This window comes from Pseudophryne corroboree, chromosome 2, assembly GCF_028390025.1.
Source record: "Pseudophryne corroboree isolate aPseCor3 chromosome 2, aPseCor3.hap2, whole genome shotgun sequence".
Lineage (NCBI taxonomy): Eukaryota > Metazoa > Chordata > Amphibia > Anura > Myobatrachidae > Pseudophryne > Pseudophryne corroboree.
The window spans coordinates 53,405,185-53,417,764 of record NC_086445.1 but is presented as its reverse complement, the minus strand read 5'-3'; the positions used below and the strand labels follow the sequence as shown (position 1 = coordinate 53,417,764).

General features: G+C 43.3%; 1 long non-coding RNA gene across 2 annotated transcripts in view; it reads right to left on the bottom strand.

Moving 5' to 3' along the window:
* LOC135050493 (uncharacterized) overlaps positions 1-12,156 on the bottom strand; it is a 35,362-nt gene extending 23,206 nt beyond the window's left edge. For both annotated transcript variants that reach the window (XR_010241625.1, XR_010241626.1), the window contains exon 1: positions 11,706-12,156. This is a non-coding gene — a long non-coding RNA (uncharacterized LOC135050493). The remainder of the gene's footprint in view (positions 1-11,705) is intronic.
* Positions 12,157-12,580: the final 424 nt, after the last annotated feature.

The window sequence follows — 12,580 nt, the reverse complement described above, 5'->3', positions numbered from 1 at the left end:
ATGTGCTGTTTTGGGGCCTAGTTTTTTTTTAGTGCCATCCTGTCTGTCACCGCAGTGCTACTCCTAGATGGGCCAGATGTTTGTGCCGCACACTACTTGTGTCGCTTAGCTTAGTCATACAGCTACCTTATTGCACCTCTTTTACTTCTTTGCATGATGTGCTGTTTTGGGGCCTAGTTTTTTTTGAGTGCCATCCTGTCTGTCACCGCAGTGCTACTCCTAGATGGGCCAGATGTTTGTGCTGCACACTACTTGTGTCGCTTAGATTAGTCATACAGCTACCTCATTGCACCTCTTTTACTTCTTTGCATGATGTGCTGTCTGGGGCCTAGTTTTTTTAAAGTGCCATCCTGTCTGCCACTGCAGTGCCACTCCTAGATGGGCCAGGTGTTTGTGCTGCACACTTGTGTCATTTAGCTTAGTCATATAGCTACCTCGATTCAACTTTTAGGCCTAAAAACAATATTGTGAGGTGTGAGGTGTTCAGAATAGACTGGAAATGAGTGGAAATGAATGTTATTGAGATTAATAATACCGTAGGAACAAAATTACTATTTTTATGGTTTTTTTCAAAATCATCCAGATCCAAAGCCAAAACCAAACTTTTTGTGGTTTACTGTATGTCTTACACCTGTAACCCCCCCCCCCTCTCCTTCCACCTGCAGTGGAATTTCCTCTCCCTCACATGCAGCAGAGTGTGTTTTATGGGGATCGGGGGCCCAGCGCCATTACCGAGGCCCGGCAGAGCTGTTGCCACCCCTGGGAGCAGGTGGCAATCAATTCTGCACAGGTACAGAACAAATTTCTTCAGTTACAGCTGTCGGATGGACACGGCCTGATTCTGATTTGGGAATATAGAGAAAATAACTGTGCAACTGGGCAATACTATGCTGCACTGCAGGTGGGGGAGATGTAACATGTGCAGAGTTAGATTTGGTATGAGCATGTCCAAACTCAAATCTAAAATGTAGTGTAAGCATGAAGCTATCTGGTATTTGTTAGCTACATGCAAAGCAGCCAGAATTATCCTGCATGCAAATTTTTTAAATATTTGCACCCCTTGTATTGCAACATGTTTGTCCAGGTGCAAAGTTACTGTACTTGCTCATTCTTACGTTATTCCCAAATCAGAATCAAGCCCACGGACAGCACCTATCAGTGAAAAATACCCAGATGACTGCGTTCACATACAGTACAAGTTTTCCAGGTACTGTAAGTGGTTCATTCTAAATTAAAGATGTGCGCCGGCCCAAATCTTGGGTTTTGGGTTTGCATCTGTATCTCGTTCATGTTTTGTAACTGTATTGGTTGTGCCCCAACTGCGCTTGTGGGTTCTGGTTTTGGATCAGTATTTTTTTTTTTAAATCATAAAAACAGCTGAAATCACATAATTTTGGCCTGTGTTTGTTCCTACAGTATCATTAACCTCAATAACATTCATTTCAACTCATTTCCAGTCAATTTTGGCCACCTCACAGCTCACAATATTGTTTTCATCCATTTTAGGCCAAAGGTTGCAGCGAGCTGGCTGGCTACTAACTGAAAGAACAGCAGCATAAACATAAACGGCAGTTTATAGCACATCTACTGTATGAAACATTGCCACACTGCAGTGCAGAAATGAAAAGTGGTGCAAGATGGAATTTTCCTTGGGCCCTCCCTCCCACCCTTATGTTGGATATAAAAAGAACATGCACACTGTAACTAACCAAGCACTTCAGTGACATGGGACTGACACTTTTGTGGCTGAAGTGCTTGATTTGTTTGGGCCCCCACAGAACAACTTTTTGGAAGGGCTACCGTGATTACTAATGATGAGGTTGATGATGAGGGTATTAATTACATTATAAACTTGTAAAATACATTTCAGGAATTCAACGCAAATGACGTAACATAGAGGAGGTGCCTAGATGGCTAACATCCCTACCTCTACTAACTTTGGCCTCACAAATGGAGTAGATGCCTTCACAATCATTGTCAGGATTTGTGGAAAAATAATTCCACACCCAAGAGGTGGCTTTTTTGGTCTTATACCCAGGCAGCACAATGGCTTTCTTTTTATCACCGGCAATAACTTCAGCCACTGGTGGCTGACTTAAACACACACAACATCATCAACATCCTCTGTGTCAGGTAGTAGTAATATACACATATCCCCCTCATCCTGTTCCACTTCCACACATGAATTCTCAATTTCTATTATGCCCTCATCACCCTCTTTACAAGTACTGCTACCCACATGTGCAGATGGTGCAAAAATGGTGGAAGGAGGTGAAAGAGGCTTCTCTAGAAGGAGGTGAAAGAGGCTTCTCTATGAGGACAGTGTGAGAAATGTCAGACTCATACAAAGCTAATGTGGACACACCTAAATGTTCCTCAGGAATTTGTGACGGTTCTGAACCCTGCTTGTTCTAATTCTTTAGCGGTTTTACATTATTTATTTATTTTTTGCACTTCTTCTAGACTCTGAGTGAAAAGTTTTTGTATCGTCATGAGAAGCAGAAGAAGATGCCTCACTGACAGTTGCAGATCCACCACTTATGAAAAGCCTGAGTGTTTCCTTGCCACTTTGTGTGGTAAATGGCATATTGTCAATTTTATCTTTCTCTGTAGTTAACTTTATTTTTGATGTTTTTTTCTTTGCCACTGTAAAATGATATTGCTTCTATGATTTTACATGCCCAGACTTAAGCCTTCTATGCCCTTGAGCATCGGCCTTAGTAGATGAAGTTGACAGACTTTTATCGTCATGACTGGTGGCACAACCTGCAGCACTAGTATGTGCTTCCTGCTCTCTTCTCAATTGTTCGTCCTCCACATCTATCCACAAACACGAATGAAGTGGGGTACTGCACACACCACAATTTGTACAAAAAAATGTACCACCTACAGTGTCACAATATGTGTATAAGTCAGAAATAGTAATCAAACACTGCGATTTAATTTCACCAACAGTGTCGCACAATACATGTACGAGATGAGTACAAGAATATATTACTGTGGTACCACCTTTACACACAGTGTCGCACAATACGTGTATGAGTCAGGAATATTAATCAAACACTGCGGTTTAATTTCACTAACAGTGTTGCACAATATGTGTATGAGAGGAGTTTGAAAATATATTACTGTGGTACCACCTTCACCCACAGTATCGCACAATACGTGTATGAGTACAAAAATAATAATTATATACTGTGGTCTGACCGGCAGTGTCACAGAACTTATGAAAATAAAATTAAAATTGTTTAGTACACTGGGGTACAGCACAAACAAAACAAAAAATGTTTATATGTAATTTTAGGCTTTTTAGCTTTTATTATTTATATTTTACATCTGGGGTGGTGATGGATGGACAGATCATCCATAGGTTGACAAAGCACCCCTTGTCAGATACACCAGATGACAGAAGAGCACCCCTGGAGTGAAACTGATAGGAGTTGGACACACCAGCCCCAGGATGTACACACAGTTTTAACTCTTAACACTGGGACAGAGCCCCTGGATGTGTATGGACAGATCACCCCTTGTCATATACACCACCAGGCGACAGACAGAGCATCTCTTGTCTGATACTGATGCATTCGATGCACTCTCCACAGCCGGAGTGAAAATGGGGCCAATCACCGTGACCTTTATAGAATCCAAACTCATTCCCATCAGACTCATTTTGGAATCCGAGTCTGGTGGGATACCCTCGGATCGGAAAGTTCAGGTGGTCTGGTTCTCAGAGAACCGGACCCACTCATCTCTATTCTAAAATTCAATGTACAAACAAGGTTACCAATACTGTACTTGTTCACTACATGTCAGTATGGTTATTCCAGAAGACAAGTGCTCCTTTTTTGCTATTTTTTTTTTTCTAACTCTGAAGAAGGTCCATAATTGGCCTTTTATACCCCTTTCAGACATAGGACCCGGGAATTTCCCTGCTTCAGACCCGGGATTTTCACCTCTAAAAAATCCTGGAGTTTTGCTGGGACACTAAACCTGAGACCTGGGAAATTCCCGGGTCGACCCCTTTCAGACATAAGCCTGGTCTGCCCTGTCTTATATACACAAACACACAGACATCACACTCGTACATTTACACACACGTCTTACGCATACACATGTCACACTCAAACACACACATACATGTAATATACACACACATGCCAAATTCATATATACATACACACACACTTCAACTACTCACAGCAGCACGGACTACAGCAGCCGGCGCACGCCCCCTCTTCACTCCGGCCTCCTCCAGGCAGCCCCACCAATCAGGTGCGACCTGGGAGCAAATTCCCGGGTCGCACCTTTCAGACCTAAGCCGGGTTGTCTTCCCGGGACTTCAGTCCCGGGAAAAACCCTGGTCAATTGCAGGGTTGGCGACCCGGATCACGTTCCCGGGTCGGTGCCTTTCAGACATACCAAATTCCCGGGTTGATGCGCGTTCATGTGCAAAATCCCGGGAATTTGGAGCATGTCTGAAAGGGGTATTACTGTAAAGGCCCATACACACTTGACGATGCACACATCGTTAACGACCGTCGTTAACGACTTCCCTTGAACAGCTGAGCAAACGACATGAGCATACACACTACCAACGACCAAAGACGAAAGACCAAAGACCATTCATCGTTGAAGCATCCATGCTGAACAGTTTTTTAAAATAATGAGCTGGGAATAATGAGCGACGTCGTTGATGAGGGCTGAAATGAACGACGTCGTTCATTTTATCGTCAAGTGTGTATGGGCCTTAAGTTTTATGCTTAAAACGCCGAGAGCCTTATGAAAGTAGTACAGTAAATAATCCCCATGGTGTTTCTAGGAACAGGGATTTGTATTAGGTAAAGGCAAATAAATTAGCAAATCCAAATCCAATTTTATCATCTGTAACAAACACTGTATTCATAAAAGTTTACCTGTTCTATTCTAACTTTCTGCCTCTAACCGATGTATTAGCGAGAAGACTTTTTAATATATTATTTTTTGGCACTTCTTCTTGTCAAAAGCCAATAAAGAGTAAAACCGTAATAAAACACAGACTCTAGACCTGGAATCAAGAGTTCAATAAGTCTAGAGCAAGAACAGTATCTGAGAAATGCTTGAAATGAATTGGTCTCCAATCATTTGTTTTTATGAAGGTTCTAAGCCCTAGGAAAGAATCCATAAAGGCAAGAGCCCCTCGATGGCAATAATTCAATAATTACTGTTTGCTACAACATATTTCCGTCTCCAACATTTTTTTGTCCTTAAATGACATAATATCAGCGAATTGTAAGAGGAGAAAGGGACAATGTTTTGTCTTCCTCAGATTTATTATTAAACTTTAAAAAGAACAAGCAGTTGGCAGGTGTCCATATTATACTGTATAAGAATAAGGACACTAAAGGACAACGGAATCTTACAAAGGAAACATTAGTTACTAGCTGCAGTGCATGGCTCCGCTTGGGTGGAAGTCAGTGATAACGGAAGTCGGTTACTGTATCTAGGGTTTCTGGATTTTGGTAATACATAGGGTGGGGTGGTGGGTGTTGGGAAGATGTGCTATACGTGAAAAGGTAATGATTGTGCGTATTTTAGCAATTGTTCCTTTGTGTCATAGTGTGTATGCCTGTCGCTGCTGACTTGCTCAGAGCAGTGCAGAGGACCCCTCCCTGCGGAGCCCCGCCCACAGCCCGCTGATGACCAATCATGGTGATACTTAGCCTAAAACCTGCCTGAGAAAATTGCCTACACAATTGTGAAAACTGCATCACAATAGGTTCAGTGGTTTCAGAGTTTATCGCAATCAGCCAAATAAACAAACAAACAAACAAACAAACAAACAGATGTTCTCATTTTAGGATGTATAGATTTCTTATACCGACCTTCCACGTTAGCTCTTTAGAGGGGCAGTTTAACAAATCAGGGGGCTGGTGTGCAACTTTTTGTTTCAATCCTCACGATTAAAAAATTGGTGCCAAATCTTGCTCAGAAGATAGCAAAAACACTGGCACAGGGGGAATTTAATTATTTAACCGGGTGCCTTAACTAATGGGCGCTCAACGGAGCAATTCAGTTGTTAAATCATGTAATTTTTATTGGGTTTTCCAAATAAAAAGAAACCATAAGAAATACTACAATAAAACAACATAATAAACTGCAAAAAAAAATTACATTAATTAAGTGAACAAAGATGAATACACACGGAAATGAGACAAATATCACAGTAGAACATACAGTCTAGGGATAAAAAGAATATAAATGAAGGACAACAAAATAGTACATCAGCACATGCATAAGTGTAGTAAAGGACTTACGGGGTGTGGGCTAAAGCATTCATAGGAAACTGGAGCATGTGGAGGGTTGGATGAAAAAATAAACCACAGATAAATGGAGGAATTAGCATGGTTATCCAATCTGGACTGGCACCATCTTTTCCATTTTTATGATAATTAACCATAGAGTTTTGACTGTTGTGACATAATTTTCCAAGGCTCATCATTAATAAATAACAGGGGGTTCACAAACATACCAGGTCCTAGAAACCATGGCCTTCACAAGGGTAGTGGGACATAAAGTGTATCTATAATGTACTATAGTATGTGTCTCCTCAAGATCGAGGCCAAAGAAGCAGTATCTAGGTTCTAAAGGGGAAAGTGATGGGGCAGTCAGCCTAATATCATCCCACAACATAGCCCAAAAGGGAGAGACTTACTCAGAGGAGATGCCAAAACCCTACCTCTGGTAAGTCACATTTTGGACAATTGGCATTAGCATGTAGACCAAATTTCAAGAGGGAGATAAGAATACGGTATGCCCTTTGCAAAACATAATAATGAATCGGCTGGTAGTGAACACGTAGAGTGGTGTACCTAAGGGACATCTGCTCCCACTGGTCAGCTGAGGGCCAAGATCAATTTCCTACTAAATTTTCAATGAGTCTAATTGGTCCAGCATAATATGGCATTAAGATTAGCATAGATAGAGGATATTCGAACCCTATAACCGAGGCACTGAACCATAGATTTATAAAAGGCTGTATTGGGAAGTCCAGATTCCTCCCGCAATTGAGCAAAGGAGTTGAGGACGCAATCCATATAGATTTGACCCAGGGAAGTAACCCCATGCAAAATCCAAACATTATCTGAAGTAGGCATATACAACGCAGGGTACGATGAATTAAACCATAAGGGTCAATCTGTGTCTAGCCAATCGAACAAGGTGTGAACAAAATGCCAAATTAAAAAAGCCTGATGGAGTAGGAGTGGTCATATCTTCTGATACAGAGAATCCAGAGATAAAAAAATTGTAGAGGAGTGAGTACACCGTCTGCTCGGCTAAGAAGCCCAACAAAGTAGGCTCCCCATATGAGGAAGCTCAGCTAGCTAAGTGTATCAATTAACAGACCATGTAATATAAACATAGGTTAGGGAGGCCTAAACCACCAGAGGCCTTGGACCTAATTAAGGAAAGAGTAAATTATACTCTCAATGCCTGAAAAAGGTTTTAGGGAATGTTAATCGGTGAATGCTGGAAAAGATAAAGGTATTTAAGCTGAATAATTATTTTAAAAAGGTTTATTCTTCCCATAAATGTAAGGGGAAGCTTCTTCCACATATGAACCCTCGATTTAAAATTGGATGTTACTGTATAGGGAAAATATTTTCCATAACATAATCTTGAGGTTGAGGTGTGATCCAGAGCCCCAGAAATCTAAACAGTCGGGTTCATTGAAGTGGATAAGCCTGGGAAATGCACAAGGGGATAGAACCAGAACCTGGGGAAAAAAAGGATTTATCCCAGTTAATACTGTAAGTAATCCGGAAAAGCCGCCAAATGTTATAACCACCAGTGACACAGTATCTAGGGCCAGATTTGCGTAAAGAGCTATAATATCCTCAGCCACCCAGTACAGAGGAAATGAACAGAGTCCAGAAGACATGCCAGATGTTCAATAGCCAATGCAAGCAGGGCAGGAGAGAGGAGGCATCCCTGAAGTATACCACTGGCTAGGGAGATGGGAGCCGTGGAGTAAGCGCTGACTGAAGTTCTGGCTTCCAGGGAAGAATACAACAAATGAATCCAATGATTTTATCTAGTCCAGAGCAACTCAATTGTTGCTCTGATCAGGTTCCCATTAGCCGCAGGAAACACATTTCTTCTCGCAGCCTCCTGAAGTGCGAAAACTCAGTGGTTTGGGCGCCCTAACCAGGAATTTAGATGGATTTAGCTCTTATATGCGGCTAAACCCAGTGCTTTTGGGCTTGTGTAAAGTAATGGGTGCCAGATAGGAGCAACAATTGAATTGCTCAGATGAGCACCCATTGATTTGGGCACTCGGTAAAACAATTGAATTCCCCCTACAGAGTCCTTGCATCCATTTATCCATGCACCATATTTATGGCCATTTCTTTGCAGTATCAAAGGAAAAAATGGCGCCAGACTCAGCCCGATCAGTCATTGTTCTGGAGTGCACAGTGCGCAGGCTCCCTTGATTGGCCGTGGTATAGAAGATCTACAGTGTTTAGGTTGGCAGTCAATAGGTTGACACAAAAGGGTCTACATGCAAAAGTTCAACAGGTAAAAAATGTTGACAGGTGCAAAGTTCAACAGATAAAAGGTTGACGAGTACAAAAGTTCAACAGGTTCAAAAGGTCGACATGACAATGGTCAAAACACACAGGGCCCGATTAAGACTAGTGGGGCCCCGGAAAACAAATTTGTGGGGGGCCCACCAATAAAATTGACTCTGTCAATAGTTTGCCACTTAGCAGAGTAGGAGAGAAAGTGAGAGGAGTGAAATACAAAGATGGTGCCAGGGAGAGAGAAAGAGAGAGGGGGGGAGAGAGGGAGAAAGAAAGGGGGAGAACAAGAGAGAGGGGGGTCAGAAAGAGAGAAGGTGTCAGGGAGAGAGAGATACAGAGAGGAACGAGAGAGAGAGAGAGAGAGAGAGAGAGAGAGAGATGGAAAGAGGGTGTCAATGAGGGAGAGAAATACAGAGATAGAGAGAGGGGGAGCGAGAAAGGCACAGAGAGTCGGGGAGAGGGAGACGGGATAGAGAGAGAGCAAGAGAGAAAGAGAGGGTGTTAGTGAGACAGAGAGAAAGAAACAAGAGAGAAAGAGGGTGTCAGAAAGAGAGGGAGCAAGAGAGAGATGTAAAGAGTCAGAGAGGGAAATGCTGGAAAGTGACTGAGAGAGAGCATCAAGAGAGAAAGAAAGGGTGTCAGGGAGAAAGGTAGAGAGAAAGGGTGTCAAGGAGGGAAAGAAAGAGGGAGAGAGAGACATAGAGGGTGTTGGGGAGAGAGAAATGGGGGAGCCGGCATGGGGGCTGATGGGTGCCAGGTGCAATTGTTTACCCCCCGCTGCAGATAAAGCAGAGAGAGAGAGGAGTGACTGCCTCTGCAGCTGTCTCTCTCCCCAGCTCAGCACACAATCAGCTTGTGTGCTTGGCTGGAGAGAGAGGCTACTGCAGAGGCAGTCACTCCTCTCTCTCCCCGCATCCAAGTGTCATCACTATCTACAATGGGGAATGGGGAGGCAGCGGGTCGCAGGACCCCTGGGCCCCTCCAACAGGCACGGGCCCAGGTAAAATGTACCCGCCCCCCTCCTCGGCGCTACTGTCAAGGAGAGAGGGAGAGAGAGACAGAGGGAGAGGGGGAGCAAGGGAGAAAGGGTGTAAGGGGGGGAGAGCGAGAGACAGAGAGGGAAAGTGAGAAAGAGAGAGTGGAGCAAGGGAGAGAGAGTGTCAGGGAGGGAGAGAGAGAGAGATAGAGAGAGCGAGTGGGGGGAACAAGAGAAAGAGGGAGAGGGAAAGTGTCAGGGATTGAGAGGAGACAATGATAGAGGGAGAGAAAGAGGGTGTCAAGTAGAAAGGGGGGGGGGCAGAGAGAGAGAGAAAGAGGGAGGGAGAAATACTGTAGAGCATGATAAATGTTACCTGTTAGGCTCAGCAGCTTCAGGTCACTGATGGGGGCAGCACTTCACAGTGTTAGGCTCCGCACCCTTTCCCATACACCCGTGAATCGCAGCATTATGTCCACGAGGGGGCTGGACTGACTAGAGACAGAGACAAAGCTGTCACCGTCTCAAGATAAAATCCTTCCTGTGCTGCTGGGACTGGGCGGAGGCCATGAAGCGTGTAGGCGGGACCGGTGCAGTGTTTGCCAGAGTGTGGGGGGCCCTGGTCGACCGTACCATCTGCCCCGCCTATAATCCGGCTCTGGAAACACAAATAGTCGACACACGTTTTTTTGGTCAAATCTTGCATGTTTGATAATATCTCACCATCATCAGTCGAAAAAAAAGACCCTTTTTGGCTCGATTCGCTCACCACACTTTGTAGACCCTCGCTCTGCTTTGCTTACCATACGTAGGTTACTTTTCTTAATCGTAGTCCACGTGGATAGTAAATCAAGCAAATGTTGGAAAAATATGTAAAAAAATACCCAAAAAATGTGTCCACCATTTGTGTGTCAATCATTGTCATGACGACTTTTTGAACTATTCGACCTTGGTACCTGTTGACCTTAAGCACTGTCCACCTTTCATCTGTTGATCTTTGTACATGTCAACTTTTTGTACCAGTAGACCTAATGCATGTCGGCCATATACAGTTTTTAAAAATTCCTCTATTTATTGACAAATATTTATTTATATAGCCCACACATATTACCCAGCTATATACAGAGCATATTCCAATAACACCAGTCCCTGCCCCAGTGTGGCCTACAGTCTATATTTTCCATCACATGGATACAGCAGAGTTATTTTTTGTGTCATAAGTCAATCAACTGACCACTATGTTTTTGGAGTGTGGGAGAAAACAGAAGTACCTAGAAGAAACCCATGCTAACATAAGAGAACATACAAACTCCCCACAGACAGTGGCTTGGCCAGGAACTGAACTCATGACCTCAGAGGCACTCATGCTAACCATTACGTCAACTGTGCTGCCCTACATCTACATCCACCCCGAAATACAGCAACGCTAGCAGAGGCACAAACGTGTGAATTCTGGTTTTACCTTCTATAGCGATCATGCTTTGAAAAAATGACTTTGCTTTGCATCTATTATTTATACAGTGTTTAGTTAAAATTTTATGTTACTAAATATGTGGTTTGGATGGTAATGAGCATGAACCGGACTGAACTTGTGTGTAAGCAGTGAAATGGGCTAAGATCCCACAGGGATGACGTCTGCTTTCTACTTAGTTTCGGCTGCAGAGGCTGTTCCTGCTTAGAGGGGTGGCAGAAAGCTCTCCCTGACAAGATTCATTACAGACCTCTGAACCTGATGTGTTTCCTTAATGTTCAACATTACTTTTATTTTTCCTCAGTCAAGTTGACATATGAATCTGGCTATTGAATAATTGAGTGCACTTCCCTTGTAGATATAATATTTATTTTTTGCAGAGTGGAGACTGGATAATAATGCCACCAGTTGTGCAGCAGCCTTCTCCCGAGCCGTTCCACTGTGCTGATGGCCTGCAGATAACAGCCCTGGACTGGGAAAATGACAATAAAATCACTATATAAATACTGTACTTCTGAAATCTCTCTCCGCATATTAACAAGGTTTAAAGGGAAGCTTTCAGCGTGATTTGTTTTTGCTATCTGCATGCATGCCAATGAAACCCTTGTTACTGTATGTATTTTATTAGAAAAAAAGAAAAATACGTTTGAGTATTCAATATGCTAATTATCGTGTGCTGCCTGCTCCCAATAATTACTTTTTTAATTCTCAGGAGGAGGGTCCACTCCAGCGTGAAGACAGCAGATCCGCAAATCAGTTTTTCCTGCAAATCTTTTCACCGGGCAGTGGCGGACGGATCCCTCTTTGCAACCGGGTATTCCTTCCCATATGGAGCAGTGTGCGGGAATAAACACCATCTGGATGTTCATGCAGTTAAGCTCCGAAGGGAACATTCAGATGGCATTTGATACATTTTTTTCTCCCCATACTAGTGTATGGGGACAGGTGACCAGATCAGGGGGTGAAAGGTTAGCAGGAGATTTTTGTGATATCTCTTGCGTTACCGTTTTAATGAATATTCTAATGAGCACACAAACTGTTACTTAGCAGCTCCAAAATTGTGTGTCAGCAATCTCACTCTGTCAGAGTGTTGAATCTGCAGTTACCCACAGGGTGTGATGGCATGGTTGTGTCTATGTTACCTTCGTGATGAGGACCTGGAAGTGACATAATGAGAGGGCAGGATAGAACTTCCGCCCTTACAGCACCTAAATGTTTTCTCCGTTCTCCGTTTGTTTGAAGTAATTTTTTTTCTATGCATCATTGGACCGTCGCGGGCTCGCTTCGCTCACCACGCTTCGGGCTCGGTGTCTCGCTCCACTCCGCTTCGCTTGCCACAGGTTACTATTCCAAATAGTTTGTGACATGGACCCAGGGGCTTATGGGAAAGGTCCTCTCCACGAAGGGAAACTAGACACTACCGCGATGGCATACCATATTTGTATTGTGCAAGGAACTCGTCCATTAATGATCAGAATTTCATTGCCTTTTCGAGTTTGAGTTGTAGAAATTCAGTGGTTTCATGAAATTTCAGATCATGTGTAAGAAGCCTTAACTACTATGGAATTATAT